The following is a 24,838-nucleotide window of genomic DNA, read 5'->3' on the forward strand; positions in this document are numbered from 1 at the left end:
TTTAAATTTAAAATAATTTTAAAATATTTAAATTTAAAATAATTTTAAAATATTTAAATTTAAAATAATTTTAAAATATTTAAATTTAAAATAATTTTAAAATATTTAAATTTTAAATAATTTTAAATGTTCAAATTTAAAATAATTTTTAAATACTTAATTTAAAAATAATTTAAAATATTTAAACTAAAAATAATTTTAATATTTAAATTAAAAAATATATTTTTATACTAAAATTAAAAATAATTCTAATTGAGAAAGATTAGCTACAAACATATTTTCTAGTAAATTTGTAGCTATTTTGCTACCAACTGACTACAATTTTATTTCTTCGCTATTTCATCGCAAATTTGTGAGTAATTATTTACAAATAGATGTTTAGGTGAATTTGTAGCTATTTTGCTACAGACACTACAATTTTATTCTTTCGTTATTTCTCGCAAATTAGAGAGGGATTAGTTACAAATATTTTTTCTCGCTAATTTCTCTAGCTAAATAGAATTTTTCTTGTAGTGATAAAACCGAATTATTAAACATATAATTCAAGAAAGGATTGGTTAATTTTGCCAAAATCTACTTGAAATTTTGTAGGTAAACTTTTACATATAGTGGACGAGCTAGAAATTCAAAATTTATATTGTGTATTTGTGTATAGTGTCTAATTCTTATCGTTGATGTTGTGTAGCCACTTTATGCTTATTATGTTCATTATCTAGTCTTTGTTGTTTAGACTTCTCATTTCTTTATGTTTGCATTGTCTAGTCTTTGTGTAGTAATTTATACGAAAATGATATTCAGACATTCTTTTTGGACTCAAATTTGACATTGATGACGTGACACAATGGTTTTAATTTTTAAATGAATTTTCATTAAATGAAAGTAACCGGTGCACGTGCGGGAGTTAGAGAAGTTTTTAGGCAAAGGCAAATGACGCAATGATAGAGAGAGAAAATTGTTGGAGAAGCAAAGAAGCACTTGACGGTGGGTTATAGGAGACACCGACGATGAGAAGTACTCGACGACAACGATTCCACCGGAAGCCACTTCCACTATTCCTTACGAGCATTCATCCACATTGTTTTATTGTAAGTTTGTTGTGATTCTGTTACACCTCTTTCCCCCACCGTCTTCGTTCATCATTAATGTTTTTTTTGTAAAGTTTTGATGGAAGTTTGTTTATGTGATTTGGTTGTGTTGTCCCCAATGTTATGTGCATTTCTAGTGGCCATAGGTGTAGTTTGCTATTGTGGTTGTGGGGCTTTGGGCAACAAAATTTTTTTGAACAAAGCACATTTAGGGATTTTCGCATTTTGGTGCTTGTGTGTTGTTGTTTTTATTCAAATTTTGTGGTCTTTTGATTGATGGTTGTGGAATTTGTGGGGTTTCAAGAAAAGGTCATGTACAATTTGTGGTGTTTCACGAGAAGGGCATTTGTGTTTCATTGGTTCTAATTTGGTGGTGTTATTGTGTGTTGTGTAAAGAATGTTCTTTGCTTTATGTTACTATTTTGTACAATCACATTGAAGGCTATTTTTTTTTGTAGTAGCATACGAAAACGTTATGGCTGGTAAATTACGATGTAATAAGAAGGTATTGACATGGTGTTATTTGTATATTTTGTTGGGATTATTTGTGTTAAAAGTTAAATGAAGTATTACTTTTTGGCATTTCATTGATTGTTAGGCTCGGTTGCGTACATTTTGTTACACAAAGTGCATTGCCGAAATGAATGAATTGATCTTGGACAGCCATCGTGCAAGGATTGAGGATACATCATTCAAATGATATTTGCACATAGAAAAATCATTATAAATATGTAACCATCTTTTGTTGGAGATGTTGAAGCGTTGGTTACCTGCTCACGAATCGTTTCGTGTGATGCAACAATCTATTCCATTCAGGTGTGATGACATTTGCATGTCTTTAGGATTGGGCATTGTTGAGTTAGATGTCAAATTTGATAAAAATGTTTGTGGGGTGTGGTGTAGAGTAAATAATAACAATTGAAAATGTTAATGAAATGATTAAGAATGTGGTGCAAAGTGACTTTGATGACGTTGATAATGTATGTCGTTTGTATATTTTTGTTTGTTTTGCGGTCATTTACTTTTCCTAGGAATTCAAAAATTGTTAGTAATATTCATTGTAGTGTTTTATATCGTATAGACAGTTTGTCAAGTTACAATTGGGGTAAAGCAGTTCATAGTTATTTGATTAAGAGATTAAGTCGTGTGTTTCTAGCACTCAGGCAGACAAAGATTTGTCTAAGCGGGTCAGTAGTAGTTTTGCAGGTACACAATACTTTATGTAATGATTATTTGTTATTTGTACTATATTTAAAATGATGTAATTTACAATGTTGTTTGGTGTAGATATAGGCTATAGAAAGACTTCGTTTGTGTGGGTCAAATATAGAGTTAATGTTTCCAAAATATAGGCCTGGCCGGATGTTCACTTAAAGTCAAGATGCATTGAGAAGTTGTTCGAAGAGAGCCAAGTACAAGTCCCTATAATTTATGCTTTATAAAAATGTTTACTATTTTTTAACAATAAGTTGTTATGTGTTGTGTTCATTTAGATATTTTGGGAATGGAGGTTAAGAGAAGAAAATCATGAAAAGGAAATGATTAATGAAGTGTTGCAACTTCGTGAGGAACCACAATCCAAAAAAGCGCATGTCGATGTAAAGTTTGCGTTGACGAAAGATTTGTTAAACAAATTGAGAAATCATGGAAGACGCCTACGGAAGATGAAGAAGCACCTGACATTATTGCGTGAGGAAATATTGTCTCGATGTCATGTTGGAGATGAAAAAGGTGGGCAAAATATAGAGGAAGAAGGAGGTGATGAGGTTGAGGTTGAAGTTGGTGACCATAAGGTGAAGTTCGTCACGAGGCTTCAATTGTTGTTGAAAGAATGAATCGAGACAATGTTGGGAAAGCTTTTGATTTGAACTCGGAATCCGATATTGGCCATTGTAGGGACCTTTCAGCGCTTCAACAACTAGTTCCATATGTTCCAGACAACCATCAATTCATGCATTTGAAGTTGACTTCATAAAGTTGTATAAAATTGTTACTTATTTCGGTGTACCTTACTGGTATTACTAATGTTGTGTTTATTAATGTTATGAAATGATTAAACAAACAAATATATTTGTAACTAACATACTTAAATTATAGGGTGGTGGCCAATATAAATAGGCAGATTTTGGGTACCTCTGAGTGCTAGGGTTTTGGTTCGGAAAAGAAGGTTGACAATATGGTAAGAAGTCTTTTAAGATGTATTTAATGTTTAAAGTTTTTGTTAGCATGATTTGTAAATCATTTTCTATAGACTGTTCTATTTGGTGGAAGCACAATGATGTACTTTGAACGACGAAAATATGGTCATGTGAAAAGAATAACTTTCAATTCGTTATATACGGTATAAAGAATGTTTGGTTATGAATGACTTAAATTTAGCTTACTTACAAATAACTAATATCTGTTATGAATGTAGACTCATGTTCTGCATGACTCATGCAAGATGAAGGTTAAGAGACGAGAATGGACATTGAAAGACTATCAGCCTTACTTTCGTTCAGGACTGATTTTGTTAGAGGATATTTTAGATGCAAATTTTGTGAGATTCTTATGTTATCTATATTTTTTTTTTATGTATTCATTATTCGCAAAGTTTATGATAATATTAATTATGTTTTGTAGTTTTTTGCCTGATGAAGGCGTGACCCACCATACCACCTCCTTAGAAGCTCCCTCAAGAAGGATCACTAGAAGCATGTCTAGAGGGGAGTCTTCTATTCAATCACCTTTATCTTTGTTTTGCATTACTTTAGTTTGAATTCCCTAAGTTGATTTTTAGTTGACTTATTTTGGTTGACTTGTTGACTTTGACCCAAAGTTGACCTTGACCAAGATTAGATTAACTTAAACCAACATACTAATCCTTGTTAGTCTTGTTTTGTAGGTAATTAAGAGAAAGTAGAGCATGTCTAGGTGGCACATGGTGATTGGAGCACATGGATGAAGTGGAAGAGAGAGGAAAGCAAAAAGCATAAAGTAAAAGCAAAAGTAGACATGTACTTTTTTGTTTTATTCCTTAGAAGGCTACTTGGTCTCCTTCCTCTTTTGGCCTAGAATCCTCATGGGAATGCATCCACCAATCATCTCCCTTCACTTGGCCGAGCATCACTCTCACATTAGGTTTTGGGTTTGCTAGTTAATCATTTGCATGTTTTTGTATTTACTAAAGGGCCCCTATGAACTCCATTTAAAGGGTGCTCCTTGTCTTGTAAAAGGGTTGATCATTTGGTTATAAACTTTGTACTTTCAACCACCATTTTCGTGAGCTCTCCTTCCTAGAAGTTAACTCACATTTGCCTTATCTTGCTTGCAAGTGGTGGCACCATCACTCATCTCTAGGGGTTGGTTGGCTTAGATCCCCCCTATGAGTGGCGTGCTTCTTCCATTATTCATCTTCTATGCTTTCCATTTTTATTGTTTCTTCTTTCATTTTGCTCTTTAAGTGTTGTTATTGTCGTGTGTGTTTTAAGCTTGAATCCAACTCTCTCCTTCCTTTCATGAGCTTGAGAAATGAACCTTCACATCTAGATAGCTTGCTATCTTAATGTCCAGTGGGAATTTTTAAAAAGCTTTCTTAAACAACTTCACCATATTCATAACTCTAAAAGAAAGCAAGATAATCCTTCATCATTTGGTATCTAGAGCCTAAATGATCTTGAATATGGTGTTTTTCTTGTGCTAACCTTTGTTTTGGTGGCTTGTTTGGCTTGGAGACCTCTCGGCCTTTTGATGTTCAAAGATGGTGTGCACATAAATTTTCCACTTCACTTGAGGTTAAAGTATCCAAAAACTCTATCTTTTGATATATGTTGCTTGGTGAAGTGAAAACATGACATTTTGGTGCTTATTATTCCTTTGGCCGAGAGCTTGCTAAGTTGTTACCATGCCAAAAATTTTCTTCACATGTTAAAAGTCTTCTTAAAATGTTCCTAGCTACTTTTGAGTCTCTTGTCATATGCTTCTTTGAGTTTTCTTGTTCTTGTTTTTAAGTATTTGAGCTATTGCATGAGATCTATGCCTTTTGTTGTTGTATGTTCCTTGAAATTGGTTTTGACCTAATTTTTAAGGAACTAAGTGTTCAAGACACCCTAAAATATCCTTTTCATCATCTTAAGTACCTAGTTTTGAAAAGAAAAATTATTTTCATGACCAAAAACAGTTTGGCTGAGAGCTAATGTGTGGCTTGGTGAATCCATTGGGCCATTTTTACTAGATGTTATGTTACCAAATTTTATACTTTGATTTTGGGTGATATTGGCAAATTAGTTCCATGATTTAACTTGGTTATGATATTTGTTGGTGTATGCATGATTTGAGGTATAATCTTGGCTTGTTCGAATGCTTTCCATAGAGTTTGAGCTTTGCTTGTTTGTCTTTAGGTAATCTTTGTTTTGTGTTAGTTGTTTTCATTTCCTTGTTTTCCTAGAGTTTTGTGGCCGAGCCACTTGTTTGGAAGGATTTTGAGTGCTAGCCTTGCTTGTGTGCTTTGGGAGTGTGATCAAAAACACTTGGGTGCTTGTGAAGACCACACTTGGTCTTGGGTTTGGCTTGTTTTATTATCTAACATCTTGCTTGTCTCAGTTTTTGGTGAGTTTTGGTGTAGGAACATGAATATTGATCCAATCTTGGAGGTAGAAGAGGAGGAGGAATCGACTTCACCTTATTCCCCTCCCATGGTGAATCCTATTGCCCAAGAAAGTGAACAAATCACCCTTGCCAACATCCTACGTGAGATGGAAGTGAGTAGAAGGGAAACTTTTGATCAATTGAGGGCGGATAGGAGACAAAGTGAGATCTTCCTACAAGAGCACATCCAAAGACTTGAGCTTAGAGAAGATGAGAGGAGAAGTAGGAGGTCCTCTTCCGAGGACTCTAGCCATGGTGGAAGAAGAAGAAGGCACGACCATGATGGTGGTGTAAGGCACAATATTCAACTCCTACAAAGACAACCTCCACCAATCAAGATTCCAAAGTTCAAGGGGGAGAATGATCCAAACCTCTACATTAAATGGGAGCAAAAAGTGGACCAAATATTTAATATTCATTTAGTTAGTGATCAAGAGCAAATAGACTTAGTAGTTTTAGAATTTGAGGATTATGCCATGACATGGTGGCATCAATTGTGTATGGACAATATTAACCAAGAGCCACCCGCAGCCTCTTGGATGAACATTAAAACTTTGATGTGCGCTAGATTTATTCCTTCCTACTATAGGAGGAAGACTCTTTTGAAGCTCCAAAGGCTTCAACAAGGGTCCATGTGTGTGAATGAGTATTTTAAAATGATGGAGTCCATGCTTCTCAAAGTAGGACTCCAATTTGAAAGTGGAGAAGAAAAGGTAGCTAGATTTGTGAGTGATCTTAGAAGAGAAGTTCAAGATGTAGTTGAGTTGTATGAGTACTCTACTCTTGACAAAATTTTACACTTGGCCTTAAAAGTTGAAAGTCAATTGAAAAAGAAACAAGAGGCCAAGAGGAGTACTCCTTACAATGACTACTACTCTAGAACTTGGAAAGGAAAAGAGAGAAAAGATGAGAAACCTCCTTCCAAAGACCACCCACCTAGGACCAATTCGTCTAGAACCTCTCATGAAAGTGCAAACTCTTCCCAAGGTTCAAGAACTACTTCCATAAAATGTTTTAAGTGTTTGGGCTATGGTCACATTGCTTCAAATTGCCCAACAAAAAGGAACATGATCTTGAACCCTAAAGGAGAGGTTGAAAGTGAACATTCTTCTCCCCCCTCCCCCAAAAGTTCTTCCTCCCACACTTCTTCCCAATCTTCAAGTGAGGATGAAATCAAACCTAATGAAGGAGGTTTGTTGGTGGTTTGGCGCATGCTAGGCCAAGTGCCTAAAGAATTTGAAAACTAAAGAGAGAATATTTTTCACTCAAGGTGCCAAATCAACAACAAAACTTGCTCCCTCATAATTGATAGTGGAAGTTGTGTCAATGTGGCAAGCACAAGGGTTGTGGACAAGCTTGGCTTGAAAACCATCCCTCATGCCAAGCCCTATAAGCTTTCTTGGCTTAGTGAGGAAGGTGAGATCAAAGTGGACAAACAAGTCCTTATTAACTTCTCCATTGGAAACTACAAGGATAAGATGTTATGTGACTTAGTGCCTATATGAAATTGTAGCCTAGGGAAAACATCTGGAATTGTTTTGAGAGCATAAGAGTTGCGTTCAAAGAGGATTGAAGGTTGTTGCGTAAGCTGTTAAAGGAAACCATTGTTGATCAAGAAGAACATTGGAATTTTTAAGTGAGCAAGAATTATCCAGGTTAAGGGAGTTGCTTTAATTGTCTGTATGAAATTGTATGATTTTACGTTGTATGATGTATGTTTGGATGCCTATTTCTGCGTTAATTTTCCATTAGTCGAGTTTCTGGAAATTTTCCAGAAACCGCCTGGCGGCTTTGGAGGCCCGCCAGGCGATGTTTGAGAGTGACACCCATTTCTGGGTTTTGAGATGAACCGCTTGGCGGCAAGGGTGACTCCGCTAGGCGATGCGAACCCTTGTGTTCTTGTTCAACGATTCAGTATGGATTCTGTGATGGTTGGATATTGAGCAAGGTTCATATGCATGATTTGAATGTATAAACTTATGAAATCGATGATTATCACTATGTTTGTATGAATTCAAGTGATTAATGGGGAAGCATCAAAGTGAAAAGTGGGTCGTGTTGGGATTGGGGTCGAATTGTTAATTTGATTCTTGGAATTTAATGATAACGAAGTTGAGATTTATGGAATTATTGAATGCATATGCATGAAGGAAATCAATTTGTTTGTAATTTATGTGCTTGATTGTCTAGAACGAGATTTGGGGGTTTAGTGTTCATCACGAGTGCTGGAAAAATTTGGGGTTTGCCCAGAATTTGATGTGTCGCCTGGCGGCAAGTATGCGCCACCAGGCGATAAACACTGCAGCAGTGGAAATTGCATTATGTGACTGTTCGGGACGCGTTTTGGTATTTTGTGAAGGTGAGGCTAAATTCTACATGTGATAATTATATAAAAATAATCTGAATTGAATAAATATGATGTGGGAACAATATAATTATGTGAAGACGAATGCTAGAATTGTTGATTTGGGGTTTTAAGGATTACATAGATGCAGAACAATTTGGGACTTTTCCAGAACTGTATGCACCGCCTGGCGGCGCATGAATTGCCACTAGGCGACTCATGTTAAAACAAATAAGTTTCTAGGTTATTGTTAAAAAACCGACTGGCGATGAAGAGCTGCCGCCAAGCAACGCGTAGGGTGTTCTGTTTACAAAAAACGTTGTTTTTCGTACTTTTCACGCTACAGGAACTGTCGGGCGCTAGTTTTGTATCGCCAGGCGCAACCTTCTTGATTTTTGGGCGCTAGGCGCCACCATTTTTCTGGTTCGCGCAGTTTTCGTAAAACTGCATTTCCCGGTTCGTTAACCATGCGATTTAGGTGAAATTTGGACAGGTTATCCACAACATCTGGTTCTTCACTTTGAACGGTGGAGATTTTATTTGGATGTCAGTAGCTAGAGATATATGTTACTCAATATTGCTGATTTTGGAGTCTTTAAAATACATGAATAAACTCTTGATAATTCCAAGTAACTTCTAATGAAGCAGGATTGGGTTATGCGGTAAGTATCTATCAATTTGAATGTCCCTTTGGGGTTAGGCACATGTGGAGAATTGGTTATTGGTGAATGCGTGTGAGTCAATATTAATTTGCATTGGTGCATAGAATCATGTGTTTAAATTGTTAGAGTGTTGCTGCTTATATTTGTTTGAGCATGCGTTATTCATAAGTTAGAATTGAATGCTAGCATGGATTTAAAGGGGGAATATATATATGAAATGTGAATGGATTGATTTTACTTTGTTCTGGATGTTTAAAAACTAGTACTGCACAAACACTGGTGTAGCGTTTGGCGGTGGTGTTTGACCACTAGGCGATAGCTACAAAACTAGTAGAGAATTGAAGCATGTAGCGTTTGGCAATAAGAGTTGTCCCACTAGGCGATACTTGTATAAACAGTGGCATCAGAGGCGCTTGGCGCCTGGCAGCACGTGTCCCCCGCCAAGCAGTCTGGAATCCTTTTGCGCCTGGCGACTCGTGTGGAGCGCCAGGCAATTTTTTGAGGAAGCAGACATTGTGTTTTTCTTGCTTTGGAGGTGCGTGGTCTACGAGGTTTTGGCGATATCTCAAGGGTTAGATGCTGGAGTATTCCTGGAGTTGTGGCTCAGGATGGAGGGTAATACGAGCATTCTTTGAGTTGTGGCTCGAAATAGCGAGTGTTCCTGCATGTGTTCTACAAGTGGTGGCTTGTAGGTTAGATAGCAACGATAACTTTAGATTATCAACCAAAGACGTAGAACATGGATTACATGGTGGTGGCCATGTGTGATGAGACCAAAGGATGGAGTTCCTTTAATGTGTGTGTTTTGTTATATAAATTGTTGCACATGTTTATATTCCTTTAGCTCACCTTATCTGCTTGTGTTTGGCGATGATCGTGTACGCGGTACACAGGAGCAGATGACGTTGCAGGTGGTTCTGGTGGAGCGTAGAGCCGGAGCGGGGCTAGACTTGGGAGAAGGATTTTCTCGGAGTTTTATATTGTTTTTATGATTTAAAATAAATTGTAAACACGAATATTACTAGACTTTTGAACAATTATAATAGTATTTATTATCATGGATTTTTGGATTATTGTTGAGGTAATAAAAGTTTTAAAATTTCCCGCGTTTTGGGGAAATGATATTTCAATAAATGCAGTTTAATTATATTTCTCTATTTTAATATTTAAATCCATAATATCCGGTCAGGATGTTACACAAACCATAAAATGAATCACTTAGGATGACTTAACAATGTGTCAATGCCGGTTTTAGTCCCTAAAAAGTTACTTGTCTTAGGTTTTATTGCATGTCCTATCTGTGTGTATTGTGCCTTTTGAAGTACTTTTTACTTATCCTAGTTAGTTGCTTGTTTGTATACTTATTTCAAGAACCAAATAAGCACAACTACAACCTCAATTGCTAATTTAATTTACACCTCTTTAGTGGCACCCATATGCTATGCTCACCACACTAAAGCTCCAATTTTTGAATCTTAATGATTTATCAATCAGAAATTTATCAGAAACGAGCTTAAGTTCATGACATAAGAATATCAGGAGCTCCATGTTTTTTATTGATATATAGTGTAGGGTTCATATGATCAAATCAAATGTAAATGTACATTTGGTATATTACATACATGAAGTCCAAATTTTGTTTGATAGAAATAAAATACTTTTTTTCTACTCCCTTTTCTTAAAATGTGATTTTAACTTATGCATTAACTAATGAGAAAAATTAATTCACTTTTATGAACTAAGATAATTTGGAGATGAGAAATTACACAATAATTACATTTAATTTAATTAATATCTTTAGTTAGACAATATAAATAAATTAGATGCTAATTATATTTATTTTAATTAATATCTTTAAAATAATAAATAACACTTAAAATATGTTATCTAAAAAATAAGCAACATTTAAAATATGTTGTCTATAAACCAATAACAACATTTAAAATATGTTGTCTATAAACGACAAGCAACATTTAAAAATATGTTGTCAAAAAATAATAAGCAACATTTAAAAATGTGTGGCATATTCTAAAACTATAAGGAAACAATTTTGAAAATTGTTGTCTATAAATAATAAGCAACATTTAAAAATGTGTGGCATATTCTAATACTATAAGACAAAAATTTTTTAAATTGTGTGGCCTTAGTAAAAAAAAACTATTGCCTATACCCTAAGCCCAGAGCCATATCCTCCACGCCTACAAAATTGTTGTCAAAGTGTTGCCTAAAGTTTAGGCCGCACTTTTTAAATGGTATAGTGTGTCTGCAATTTTCGTTTTACATTATTTTATGTGCTTTGGGCTTTCTTTTAGGGTTTCTAGGTTTTCTTAAACTTATGGACCTATACATAAAGGTATCATAAGCTGATGTAAATACTTTTGAGTCATATTTTATGCTTTTGCATTATTTGAGAGAGGATTCTCTTAATTCTTAGATTAAAACTCTTATTCTTATCCAAGATTAACATCTTTGTGGCGTCCCTCATCTCTATTTTTTTTTTTTGCATTCTTCTTTGATGTATTTTTGTTGCGCCTCTTAAGGATTAAAAATTCATAAACGCTCGTACTCTTTTCTGGATGGAATCATATCAATTTATTAATGCTTGCTTTGAAATTGAAATTATAAATTGTACAAGTAGGTCTAATATGGAATTTAAATCATAAATAACAAGTGTCATTGAAGTTAAAATTGATTTCGAGTTGAAGTTCATAAGCAAGTGCTATATATTTAAATAAGACTTTTGTTTTGAATTTGAAATTGGTTTGTAGTTGTTATAATTTAAATTAAATTTTCATTTGATTTTAGTTTAGAATTGAATTTTAAAAACTACATGTTATAATTGAAATTCAGTTTTCATTTGGAATTGGATTTAATTTGTTGGTGTTATATTGATATTAGAATTGAAATTGTATTGAAATTCAATTTGGATTCAAATTTTTTACTAGGTATTATAATTGAAATTGCATATTGATTTCAAATTGAAATTTGATTTGGAACTTCAAAAGATTAGTAGGTCTTATTTTATTATTTAATTACCATGTCTGTCATATAAAATTGGACTTGTAACTGAAATCGTGTTTGAATTGAAATTTTGTTTCAAATTTAAGTAGATAAGCATATCAAATTTGAATTGGAATTTGATATTTTAAACAACAAAATGATAGTCGTACACATAATTCTCAACTAAACACGATTGAACATGAATTTAATTCACTACCATTAGTCATCAATCTCAACAAACCATAAGAAGATAAAAACCAATTTCATGCAAGGGATCCACATTTTCCAAATATGACCAATATCATACCCATGTATTCTCGGTTCTATAGAGAGTCATGCAGGTAATGTGAGAAGAATATTATGCGAATCAAGCGCCTTTACCTTCACCATGAAATATAGTAAGGTTCATTGTCAGGATGAGCCAATATTAAGAAATGCATAAAATTTGGACCTACACTGAATTCTATACTTAATGCACAATATAACATATCATTTAAATAACCCCAACACCCAACTCCCTTTCACATATTTTTCGCGATATACAAAATATGCGTATATAAACAAAAGGGATCGAAACAAAACATATATGCCCTATACTCCAATGACCAACCGATAATGGTTAAACCTCACCACTTATATCTATTTTGAAACCAAATCTATACTTATACACATTTGAATACACAATGCACCAAATACCCAAATACTTGTTTCAGCATTTCCGCTAGTTAAACATATGAAAATAACAATAAATTGAATACCTTCTATTTTACCCAAAAACGCATACAGTGCAAGGTCGTACAAACCAAAACAAATGATTATGATATCTTCCTCATGGCTGTTCATGTAACATATGTAGTATGTTTGACAAATTTTTTAAAACATTTTCTAACTATAATTATTTTAATAATAAAAAGATATACTAAATTAGTTGTTGAAATAATCAATGTAGTATTTGTTAAACTTTTTTTCTTACATAACACAAACTAAATTAGCTTTTTAACCGATGCGATTTCGGTTATATTACACCGGTTATTAAGAGAATCAATTTAAAATATACTTTTAACATTATAACTATACCATTGTTACTTCTCACAATAATTTTGTTTTAACTAATATAAAATTATGATGTTATTTATGTACTTCACATTAGTTAACTATCCTTACTTGAAGGTAACATGCTTATTAACAAAAATTTTGCATTTACACTTCTAGAAATCCAACAACACTCTAGATAATTCACCAAATATTAAATCCTACATCAACAACATTTTTCCTTTACAAACCAACCAAGAGAAGAAAAAAATGGAATAAAAAACTTAATATGGATTAAACTATTTACAGAGATTACAACTTTATCATGATCTTGTTGTCTCTTTACGTGAGTAATATGAAAGGATAACAAGTTTATATTTATTCTCTTAACCTAGAGAAATTTAAGAAAAACAAGTTTAAAAGAGATAAAATTATTAATAAAATAAAATTTTCCAACAGGTGTTTTAAAAAAATATAAATTTTTATTTGAAAAAAAATATAAAACAATATTTAAAATTATAGAAATATAAAAGACAATTAGAAAAAGTTTAATTTATTAAAAACATAAAGAATAGAAAATTAAAAATATACCAAAATATTAAATTTTTTAATTGAAATTTATAAAATTTATAAAATATGAAAATTATTAAATATTTAGAAAAAAAAATTAAAAATATAGCAAAATATATAATTTTTAATTGAAATTCATAAAATTTTTACAATAGAAAAAGTATAGAAATTTATTTAAGAAATTTTATTTTAGAAGAAATATAAAATTATAAATTTAAAAATATAGCAATTTAAGATATTTGAAATAAATTTGATTATTTTTATTGTATTTAAATATGAAAATGTAAAGAAGTATTTTTAAGGATTTAGTGTTTTTATATTTAACTATTTAAATGTGAAGATGTTTTTTCTTTTTGAATTTTTTTTTCTTCATTTATTTTATTTTATTTTTTGACATAAAATAGTTGGAGTTTTTATCCCAACATAGTACATTATGCGTAACATTAACAAGAATGCATGACTTTTTTTTTTCTACATCATATGGTCTCTTAATAGTCCAATCCTTATCTTCAATGTGACCATTTTACACATGAAAACCAGTCAAAATTTGGTTCTCAGGGAACCAAATGCAGAGTTGAATTTTCAATTATTTTTATTCAACTCTATTTTAATATAAAAAAAAATCTATTATCTATTATCTAGGATATACTAGAAAATTATTTTATTACTCATGTTTAATGTTTATTTTGTTGACAAATGTACTAAAAGTTGGTTTTTTAGTAATTTGACATTTTTATTTTTTTTATTTATAATTATTTTTCTGCTACATTTGTATAAAAGTTATTTTACTTTATTATCCATTTATTTTATTTTTTCTTTATATTTATTTTGCTTTTACATGTGCATAAAATTTATTTTGCAATTTTATCAATTTATTTTTATTTTAAACTAATTTGCCTACACTGTTTTTTTTTCATTCTTTTTTTTTTTCTTTTATAACTTCTAATTAATTAATTGGTCATTTAATAATTTATTAAAGAATATCTTATATTCAAAGTATTAATTTTTTACAGTATTTTTTTCATTCTTTCTTTTTTCTATTTTTGTTTTTTTTTTGCATATGTGAGGTTTTTTTATTTTTTTGCTTTCATGTGTCTTTTTAATCTTCTATTTGAGTCTTTGCTGATTGGTAATCATGATATGGTATGATCGTTCTTATGATGTTCATATATGTAAATAGAGTATCCTGTGTGGTTGGAGGTAGTTTGGAGTTCTTAGAACTGTTTGAGTTGTCTTTTAAGGTAAGGGAAGCTAGTTTTCATCTTTGTGCGTGAGTTTTATCAATTTGATGTTTTACATGTTGATGATTGATTTCATTTTGAGGATGGAATTTGGCTGTTATGTTGAATGTGATTTGGGTGAAATGGGATTTGATTTGTATGGTTGGGATGATTGATTCTTGCTTCTTGAGTGTTTTTGTTGATTTTGTGTTGATTGAGAGAATTTAGAATTTGAGCAATTGAGAAAATTGGTACAAGCTCCCATGTTTTAAATTTTTTTTTGAACCAATATACTAAGAGAGGAGTACTAATGTGAGAAATTGAACAAGTCTAAGTTCCCTCAAAATCACAAAATGCATATGCTAATATCTGATACAACTTTGAACGGTAGCAGAATGGCATTGAGCATCAACCTCGTTGTGTAGGTTTGGGAGCACTTTAGCTTGAGGCCGTTAATCGCTAGTTTATATTGTTGAGCACCGTGACTTTGTGAATACTTTGGTGCTAAGCGGTAGTAGGGCATCGTTGAGCGCCATATTTTTGAAAGGAATGACGCTGAGTTCCAGAAATGTCGTTGAGCGCCAAAAATGTCATTGAGCACCACAAATGTCGCTAAGTGCCATTTTTTATGAGAGGTTTGATGTTGAGCGCTAGTTTGTATGTTGACCTTGTTTTCTTCAGTGGTTGTAACGTCCTAGCCGGAAATTACTTATTTAAAATTACAATGAGACAAATATTAATAAACATCATTTATTAATAAAATCCTTTCCCAAAACGTAGGAAAATTTAAGTCTTTATTTCAAGTGCAAAAAAACCAAAATCCACAACGGTGTTTGATAGAGGTTGTACCCCACCAAATTAAAACACTTAAATGCAGTATGTGACAGTTGAACCAAGTCGTCTCCCAACGACCAATATTCTTGTTCAAAGCTCCAATTTCCATATTCAAACACAATGGGGGTTTGGCAGATTCAGAACACAACAATAAAATGTAATTGCAATTTTTTTTATTAAACAGCCTTAAAGATAGTAGTGATTCCTTGCTTCGAATGAAATTTCACCCATCATAGATTGCAAACTGAATTGATTTTGTTATTAGCTCATCAATTCGTTGTTAAACAACTAAGCGGAGGTTAACCACGAATTTAACATGCAATTAAGCAATGCAAGCGTTCATGAATTTTGTCAAAGTTCATTAAGCATGAAAATTAACTAAAAACGAGCTTCCCACTTTGAAAATTAAGCAAATTCAGATTGGATTCTTTAATTAAAACACACACACAAATCCACAACGGAGAAACAACAAAACCCACCGAACAAAACATTAATCTCAAGGTTTCATTTCATTCTTTACAAGGAATCAATGCATTAGAAAATTAGTTGCCCATAGAATTCGAGTTAGGGTTCAACAAAAATTCAAATTCAACCATTCAAATGAGTTCAAATTGGTGTTGAAAGCTTAAAATGGTGCAGTAAACGAAAATGAGCAAGGAATAATAGAGGAACAACAAAAACAACCACCAAAACCTTAAATGCTTCAATATAAATGTTACCCAAGGTGCAGAAAATGTGAATACAAGCAATAGGTGCTATCTGTAAGACCCGAGGAATTTAAATAATTAATTAAATAGTTGTGTAGAACCCTCCACATAGTCCAACTCTGCACCAGGAACCGATTAGCGCGACTTTCGCTATTGCTAGGCAGACTTGTGCTCCATGCCGCCAGGCGTCACGCGCCTTCCAGGACCTTTGCCAGTTTGCTTCCACCTAGCGGCGTAACCCCTTCCGCCAGCGCCACACGTCCAATGTTTCCCTATTTTTCACTTTGTTGCCTAGCGACTCATCCCATGCCGCTAGGCGCCACACCAATAGCTTCACTACTACTGGTTTTTGGCATTTTGGGACTGGTTCCAAGGAACCCCAAGCATTCAATACACAATTCACAATACATATAGTTTATCCATTTATAATCATATGACTAAATTACAAGTCACACATTCTTACATATAATTAACTTAATTACATACATATGTTTCCTTCCCACACCCTATGCCCAATTACTCAACATTATGTACAAAATTTCCAGATAACCACACCCTGGAACCCAATGCGAAGCAAAATCATTTTGTTTACTTGCACCTGATGTGTCACCTGGCGACAATTCATGCGTCGCTAGGCGATGCATACAAAATCTGGGTTCTGCCCAAATTTTCCTGCACTAGCATGAACCCAAACCCCCAACTCATCCATTCAACATATATTTTGACATATCCTTACGATTATAGAAAAATTTTAGAGTTTATATACATTCCCAAATAATATAATTTCCATGAAAATGCACACCAATCACAATAGAGACCACCCTTACTCATCCTCAATCCCAACATGAACCCTAATCCCCCAATCATGAAAATCTCATACAATTTTCATCAATTATTTTCCCTCAAGTATTTAATGATTCGGTCAATCAAGCAATAATCCACATAAATTCATTACAAACATCACAACATCACAGAAATGGTCAGCTCGCGTCGCTTGGCGGGAACACACATCCACCAGGCAGTTCATAGAAAAAAACCCAGAAACTGGGTCTTGGAGCATGCGTCGCCTGGCGGGTCACACAAGACCGCTAAGCGATTTTTGGAAAATTCCAAAAACCCAAATAGTTTATTACATTTTGGTAGATTCTAGGGTTCACATGCATTCCATTCAATCCATAAATAAGACAATTAAAATGAAACATGTATTACAACTCCCTTAACTTGGTTCCTTGTTCAACATGACAATTCAAGTGCTCTTTGTAATCTCCAATGGTCTCTCCTTGCCTCTCCAACCTATAGCACCCAAACCCTTCAACAATGCATCTCTAGTACTATGGAAATCCTTTGCCCAAGACTCACCCAAAATTGCAATGGTTCCCTCTCCTCTAATTCCCTTCTCTCCCAAAATTATTTCCCCTTAATTACCATTTACTCCACCAAAATGAAAATTGATTAAAGGTTTGGTTAATGACTATTCAATGGCCATAAATTAGTGGTTTCTCAATCCTCTAAGACGGCTAGGGTTTCTCTGCTCCTTCACCTTCATTCCAAAAAGAATTTTTGCAAAAAGAAAATAATTGCTATCTACCAAGGTTCAAACCCACAACCAGGCCAATGTCAAGTCAATACACAACCATGAAACCAATTCATATTTCCTGATAATTCCTATAAATCTAGAAATTTAAAATCCCTTATCATGCTCAGGCATATCATAAAAATAATAAAATCAAAATAATCACACAATTGACATGCATAGGACTCAAACCTAAGTCCCCTCATAACAACCAAGTACTCTCAACCATGTAAGCTAGTACTATTTCACATTATAAAAATTAACATTAAATGTTATAAAGGCTCCCACTACTCGCATTTATTAAATAATTATTTATTTAATTATTTAAATTCATCGGGTCTTACAGTGGTTATTTTAGATAGATTTGTGATGGAACTTATGTGTGTTTGTGGTGTTAATTATTGTTAATTGAGGTGATAATGTGTTTGTATACATGTATGATGATGGTGTTTAAGGAATTTCAAGTAGAAATTATTTGTGGTGGTAACCTTAGAGTATGCATTGACATAAGAGATGTTAGTATGGAGGTATCTTGATACTCCAATAACCACATTCAAATAGAGTAAAATGAGTTATGTAGTGATAATTGCAAGAGATCGTAGTCACTAGACTTGTTTGACCCTAGGTGCGAAGGGAATTAACCTTGTATGTGGTAGGGTGATACTATAGCTCTACAGAGCATGGAGACCACCACAAGTGTACGCCTCTAGTGAATTCAGATGTAAAAGGCATGTATCCAAATAATTGAGTTTAGAATCAAGTGATTTGTGTGCATATGATTCATTGTATTTATCCATGCTTATTATGTATTTATCATATGATTTAATTGTGTTTGGATAAATCTTTTGTACACTAGTGATGAAGGATTATCTTGTTCCTTTTTTAAGATTATTGAATATGGTGTGAGTTGATTAAGAAAGCTAAGCGAAATCCCCACTGGACATTAAGATAGCAAGCTATCTAGATGTGAAGGTTCCTTTCACAAAGCTCAAGAGAAGAAGATGATGGATTGATTCAAAAGAAAAAGGAAATGGAAAGCACATAAACCATAGAAAACCAAGAACCATTAAAGGAAGAAGAAAACATAAAATGGAAAGGAAAGAAATGGTAAAAATGTGAGAAGCACGCCACTACAAGGCTAGGCTAGAAGCCATGACAACCTTGAAGATGAGTGGATGTGTGCCGCCACTTGCTATGCAAGATAAGGCTTAAAAGTATTCACTCCCTAGGGAGGAAACTCTCACAAATGGTTGAGACACAAGAGTGTTTTTACTTCAAAATGTTCAACCCTTTTACATGTCTAGGAGCACCCCTTATATAGAAGAGTTTTAGGGCCTCTAAGCAAATAAAAGATACCTAAGGATGTCTCTACAAAAACCTAACCCTAGCTTCTAGAAACTAGGTCAAATAAGGTTACAAAAATGAGAGACAAAAGAGTTAACTATGGTGTGTGCAAGGCTAATTTCGTTCTAGCACAAAAGGAGACAAAGAATGTGTCTCATATGTCTCCAAAAAGTGACCATAGTGTGCTAAAAACAAAGGAGACCAAAGGTACATAGGTACACTTGCTTTATGCCTTTTTCTTTATGCTTTATGCCTTTGCTTTACTCTCTCCTCCACATCATTTATGCTCCCCAATCACCATGCGCCACCTAGCATTGATTTCTTACTCCTAATTAACCTATAAAGCAAATAAACATAAATTAGCATGTTGGCTTAAGTCAAGTCAACTATAGTCAACAAGTCAAACCTAGTCAAAGGTCAACAAGTCAACTAAAGTTGATTCAACTAAGTCAAATTAGGGAATCAAAAATAACAAACACAAATGAAAGGGGTGAAGGATTAGTGAACTTCCTTTCTAAACATGCTTAGTCTTCTTAAGCATGTGCCTCCATCCTTGGTTGGGGTCAATCCTTCATCAACTAGCTTACCCTGTTTTATTGATCTTATAATATCTTCTTTAGTATTTTTATACGGTTAAATGGATGTTACATAATGGTTTCTTCAATATTACTTATATGTTTTTTTATTTCATAAACATACATAATAATACCAAAACAAAAGTATCTTCAATTATCTTAAGAATTAAGCAAGTTTAAATAAAAATAATAAAATTAAAGCTCTTATACTAAATCAATAATGTTTTACCTTATTATATTAAAAAATTAAATATGTCAAAATCATTTTTGTTAAAGCTTCTTAGATATAGTGTTTACTTTTGTCAACTTTGACTTCATACAAACCGTATCCTTTAACATGATTTTATAGTCTTTCTCTTCTTAATTTCCTTCGTCATTAATGTTATGTTTAGGATGAATTTTGTTTGCTTCAAGGGATTAGAGGTCATTTTGTGTTGCACAAAATTTGAATGGATGGATGAACTTTGTTTGCTTCAAGGGATTAGAGCTCATTTTGTACACATAAATTTGAGAGAGAATGAAATATTTTTATCCTTGCATGGATAAAGAGGTAGGGAGAGAAAGACAACTTAGCAATATAAATTTACCTAAATACCCTTCGGTTTTTTTTAAATTCCAACTTAACAAGTATGTTTTTTCTTAATAATAGTAATATTAATTATATTAATAATAATAATAGTATTAAAACTAATAATAATAATAATAAAACTAATACTATAATAAATTTATTTTATACTAATTTTATACGAATTTAAAATTCCTCAATACGCAACAATTACAAAATAGGAATACTTCTTAGGTTATTCCAAAAATTTAGTAAATATGAAAACACAAAGTTTTAATTTTATTTACAAAACACACACGCTTGTTAAATTTTATAATTATTTCAATAGAATATTCAATGAATGTTAATAAAAAACAATACTTAATGTTACGAAAATATTAAATTCAACATTTTAATGCAAATTTGCAGGCAATTAAAACGGGATAATTCTAAACATTAAAAAGTAATTATCAAATAATCTTTATATTTGGAATATAACAACTCCCTTTTTATGCTACTAATTAAATATTGTATTCATTTGCTAATAAGTTTCCGTTTTCTCTGTTGGTGAAGACATTATAATAATAATTTTCAGTTGCTTTTTGACCAACATTTGTGGCACAGTTGGTCGGTCAAGTGGCTCTGCAGTAGGGTTCCTTTGTCGGTCCTAATGGGCCACAACTGAAAGAAGATGAAATTGGAATGGGTGGCTCAGATTGCATGCAAGGACCAAACTTCGTACCTCTTCCGTAAATTAACACCAACCAACCTTTCGTTCACTCCTAAACTACATAAAGTCACATATAGGTACCTATAGTTGACTTACAATATTGACCTTCCCTTCAACCATGGAAATTTTCTGCTTTTCATATCTTATCCAAATATACAATATAGTGAAACACAGTTTTTTAAGACACAAACCAAGATCATTCAAGTTTAACAGATAAGTCTGTGACAGAAAATAAAAGGAAAATTGAAGAGCAGTTTTATAGTCTTTGCATGTTTGAACAAAGCTACATCGGAGACAGCAAAATCTCTGAGGTGAAAGCTACCATCATGATGAAGACCGTTCCAGTTTCCACCCAAAATCCAATGATGTAAGGCATGATGCTACAGCTGCTACCGAAGTTCAATGTTTCACCTTAGAATAATGTTACACACGTAATGAACAAAAAGTTATTATTTTAATTTCATGATCTTTCTCCAATCCAACCCTCAACTTCACAATGATAATAAACAATGAGACAAGCCAATCAGAACCATACACAAATTAATCCCAAGACCGTTTGTTTGTCAATTCGTTGCAGCTAAATTGTGGCTTCTGTATAATGTATGATCCTTATGACCTCACCTTCAATCTGGTTGAGAACCAGAAATTCTAACATTCATTTATGAATAATTCCAAAAAAATTGTTTGAGGTGACCCTCCGCAGGCCTTTTAGCCATCACCAAATTCTGTGATACATATCCACATTCGTTGAACACTCTGAAACAATCTCAATCACGGGGTATCAGCATATTCATTACTTTTCCAATCCATTGAACCTATGGTGAATTTGGCACTTGATCACTCACTACTCAATTGAGTTAATTAATAAGTAGCAAGTTAGGTGCATTGTGCGTAGCAAGTATAAATAAATGGTGGAGTGTTACAAGTGTTAGTAATTCTTTTCAGAGCCACAATGGAAGAGGACTCCTCTAAGGATAAAAACTTGCACACCAAGAAAGAGCAACACTATAGAGGAGTCCGGCAGCGGCCGTGGGGAAAGTTCGCGGCTGAGATTCGGGACCCCACCCGCCATGGCGGCCGAGTGTGGCTGGGAACATTCCTCACGGCCGTCGAGGCTGCTAGGGCTTATGACCGTGCTGCCTTTGAGATGAGAGGTGCTTCAGCCGTTCTCAATTTTCCAAATGAGTATCCTTCATGCTCTTCTATGAGTTCCTCTTCATCATTAGCACCTTCTTCTTCTTCTTCCTCTTCATCTTCTTCCATGCTTAAAAATGATTATGGTAAACAAGTTATTGAGTTTGAGTGCTTGGATGACAAATTGTTGGAGGACCTTCTTGATTGTGATGACTATGCCTACCAGAAAGACTTGCCTAAGAAGTGACATTAATTAATTTGCGATCAATTTTCTATGCTAGATTCATTTCAACGCACCTAAAAAATGAAACAAAATAAAATAAATAAAGCATATACCTACCATAATGTCTTCAATATAAATCGTTTTACTTTAGGCAGTATTTTATTTTAGTGGGTACGGTTTGTAATATATTTGATTAAGTATGATATGGTTCAACCTTTTAATTAGTTTTATTGATGTCTCCGATCAATAAAATATAATAACTTGGCTTATAGAAATATAGTATTGAAAAAAAAGAGTTATTCGCCATTATATATGTAATATGCTTCATCTCCCCTTTTCGCATTAAATTTCTATTTTAGTATTGTTATTATTATAACATACAAAATAAAGATCTACGATAAAAGAGAAACTAAATGTATATTTAATTTCATCTTAATTAAAAATATATAAGCACTATAGTATTAAAATAAGAAAGTCAACATATAAAGGCAGGAGTAGTTTTCACTGGAGTCACCTGAGCAATCAGCATCACAGAGAAGTCAGCAAGATTAGGAAATTGTATTAACTTTGTTGGACATAATATCAAATCATTCCGTTGTTTCCTTAATTATCATTCTTGGGCCGAAAATAAATGAACAGTTATATTCTACGATGAAAAATATACACTGTATAGATAAATAAAAATATTTATTAATTTAGATTGAAATCACAAATAGAATTAAAGATGTGACAATTAATAATGATATCTTCAACATATAAATGATTGATTATGGACGTCAGTAATATGATTAAAGTAATGTATGAAAAGATTAGGGCATGAAAGAAGTGATTTCCAATTATATAACTGAATAGATAGATAAAAGGATAATTAATTAAAGTAGAACTTTTGCCTGTTATGAGTTTTTTAGGTTCAATTTGTGAGAAGAAAAAGACTGAGAAAATCGATAGAAGAAGAGGAAGAAATATGCAAGAAATAAAACTTTGTTAAATTAAAATAAATAAAAAGTAAAAAGTACGAAAATAGGAAAAGTAAAAATAAAATAAGATAAGAAAATTTAATTTCTATTTCTTGTGTTGGATGGAAAAATTCTAACAAAATTAAAATACTTGATTGGATTATCCTAAAATAAGTAAGCATAGTTGAACCATAAAAGCAGATTTTATTAGTTTTTATAAGAAAATGTGATATAACAAAATTTTATATTGATTTTAGTTTAATAATCACCAAAAAGGATTATAACTGTGAATACTGCATGATGTATTGAAATGTGAATGTAAGGAGGTACGAAAAGAGGCCTGCAAGTCATGTTTTCTTTCTGCACCCCTAAATTAGGAAACTCTACTCATTCCCTTACGAATTATAATATAATATGATTTTGTTCTCTTCACCTTCTTCATCTTCTTCTGGTTCATTTTAAGCTCTTGGTTGAGTGTTTCTTGAGGCATTGATCATCATGGATGATAGTGCAACAATTTTTGGAGAGGAGATTGGAAGAGCTTGTCACATGCAGAAGGGGAGCCAAGGAGAAGAACAACTCCTAGTTCAAACTCCGGTCAACTCCGACGTCGTTGCTGTGAGCGTCTCCGGTGGCAACTTGAAGGCGGTGGAAGAATGGAGCAGCTGACCCCGTGCTTAACGAAGAAGCTCTCGTGCGTAGTTTTCCCTTTTCTGCATGCATTAGGTTATTCGGGATCGAAAAGTGTTCCGGATTCGCATTCACAAATTAAGCAAAATTTCCGATTGGTGAATTAGGGGTGCATTACCGAATTCTGGAAATTAGTTTGGATTAGTCAATTAGATATTCACGGATATGAATACATTCTCAGAACTATATTGAAATGGTCAATCCGGCATTTAGAACTCGAATGTAGAGGGGGACTAGGCAAGAGAGGAGGTAGGCTAGTGGATTTTATGGTCTGATTAAGAGGGAGGGAAGGGTTTTCACCTTGTGTTTTGGAAGATGGAAAATTAGAGTACTGTTTGGATTTGGCAACATACTTCTCCTTATGTAACTTGGCCAAAGAGACAACTCTAATTAGGGTTACAGGGGATTGAACAATGACATCTCTTCTAATATCAGGTTTCAAGCCTCCCGCAAAAATAATCTAATATCCTGAACTCTGTTAGCTAAAGCAGTGAATTGAACATAATAATCATGCACAGAACCTATTTGTGTAAGTTTAAACAAGTGGGATCGCAGGCACTCATATGGTGTGGGTCCAAACTCCATTTCTAAAGCACGAGTAAAAGCAACCCACGAATGGAAAGAATCATGACACGTCATCATCTAGTACCAAGAAACGACGTCCTTATCGAAATGAATAGCAGCAATGGTAAGTCGATGGTCATCCAGTGTATTATAATAGGAGAAAAACTGCTCTGCTTTAAAAATCCACTTCAACACCTCCGAACCATCAAAGCGCGGAAAGTCCAACTTAACGTTACGGACTTGAAATGGGGTGAAACAATCAAAGGTGTATGCTCACGCTCAATATTTTGCTTCAGTAGGTTATCTACTGCAGCTTCTAACGTTTCGAATCGCACCGTATTTTGTTGATGTCGAGTCTCCATTAATTCCAAAATACACTTCACATTAATGGTGAGGTCTTTGAGGTGAGTATTCTCCAAAGAATA

General features: G+C 33.3%; 1 pseudogene; it reads left to right on the plus strand.

The window, feature by feature from the left end:
• Positions 1–21,689: 21,689 nt before the first annotated feature.
• Positions 21,690–22,483, plus strand: LOC114192322 (ethylene-responsive transcription factor ERF096 pseudogene; annotated as a pseudogene).
• Positions 22,484–24,838: the final 2,355 nt, after the last annotated feature.

This window comes from Vigna unguiculata, chromosome 7 (genome assembly GCF_037176805.1).
Source record: "Vigna unguiculata cultivar grain cowpea cultivar isolate G323 ecotype 2 chromosome 7, ASM3717680v1, whole genome shotgun sequence".
NCBI lineage: Eukaryota > Viridiplantae > Streptophyta > Magnoliopsida > Fabales > Fabaceae > Vigna > Vigna unguiculata.